Raw genomic sequence first — 1,689 nt, 5'->3', positions numbered from 1 at the left:
GCAGAGCTTGCAATGAGCCAAGACCGAGCCACTGCACTCCAGCCTGGGCGACAGAGCGAGACTCCATCTCAAAAAAAAAATAAAATAAAATTGGGCCAGGCACCGTGGCTCACGTCTGTAATCCCAGCACTTTGGGAGGCTGAGGCAGGTGGATCACCCTAGGCCAGGAGTTCGAGACCAGCCTGACCAACATGGAGAAACCACATCTCTACTAAAAGTACAAAATGAGCTGGGTGTGGTAGCACATTCCTGTAATCCCATCTACTAGGGAGGCTGAGGCAGGAGAATTGGTTATACCCGGGAGGCAGAGGCTACGGTGAGCTGAGATCACGCCATTGCACTCCGGCCTGGGCAATAAGAGTGAACCTCTGTCTCAAAAAAAAAAAGATAAATAAAATTACAAAAATTGTCCGGGTACGGTGGCTCACGCCTATAATCCCAGCACTTTGGGAGGCTGAGGCGGGCGGGTCATGAGGTCAGGAGACCAAGACCATCCTGGCTAACATGGTGAAACATCATCTCTACAAAAAATACAAAAAATTAGCCGGGCATGGTGGCATGTGTACCTATAGTTCTAGCTACTCGGTAGGCTGAGGCAGAATTGCTTGAACCCTGGAGGTGGAGGTTGCAGTGAGCCAAGATCGCGCCACTGCACTCCAGCCTGGGTAACAGAGCAAGACTCCATTTCAAAAAAAACAAACAAACAAATATTAGCCTGGCGTGCTGGCAGGCACCTGTAATCCCCGCTACTTGGGAGGCTGAGGCAGGAGAATCACTTGAACCTGGGAGGCGGAGGCTATAGTAAGCCAAGATCATGCCACTGCACTTCAGCCTGGGTGACAGAGCAAGACTGTCTCAAAAAAAAATAAATCAGCTGGGTGTGGTGGCACACTCCTGTAATCCCAGCTATTCGGGAGGCTGAGGCAGGAGAATCGCTTGTACCCAGGAGGCAGAGGCTGCAGTGAGCCAAGATGGCACCACTGTACTCTAGCCTGGATGACAGAGCAAGACTCCATCTCAAAATACATATATGTATATTTAATATAATGTATGCTAGGTAAATAATTATTACATTGTATGGGGAATAACAAGCAAAAAAAGTCTGTACATGTCCAGTACAGATGTGATTTATTTTCCAAATATTTTCTGTCTGGTTGGCTGAATCCACAGATGTGGAACCTGTGGATACGGAAGGCCAGTTGTACGAGGAGTCTTCACCGTCCTTATATTCTCTATTTTCATACTTGAAAATATCAGGCAATGTGAGGCTCTGCACCTAGCACTGTGCTGTGTCACCTGGCTTATTTCTCATACCAATCCTAATGTGGGTATTACTGCTTTTTCCATTTTACAGATGAGGAAACGGAAGCCTAGAGAAGTTAAGCCATTAGCTCGTCACACACCTAATGTATTAATTTCCCAATGCTGCCGTAACCTTACCACAAATTCAGTGGCTTCAAGCAACACAAATTTGTCATCCTACGGTTCTGAAGGTCAGAGTCTGAAATGGGTCGGCCAGGTTGTGTTCATCCTGAAGGTTCTAGGGCAGAGTCTATCTTTTGCCTTGTCCAACTTCTAGAGGCTGGCGGCATTCCTAGGCCAGCGGTCTCCCATCCCTCCACCCTCTGCTTCCAGGCTCACGTCTCCTCCTCTGACTCTAATCCTCCTCCCTCCCTCTTTTTTTTTTTT

Source organism: Colobus angolensis, unplaced genomic scaffold, assembly GCF_000951035.1.
Source record: "Colobus angolensis palliatus isolate OR3802 unplaced genomic scaffold, Cang.pa_1.0 Scaffold55, whole genome shotgun sequence".
Classification (NCBI taxonomy): Eukaryota; Metazoa; Chordata; class Mammalia; order Primates; family Cercopithecidae; genus Colobus; species Colobus angolensis.
Note: the sequence above shows the minus strand (reverse complement) of the source record.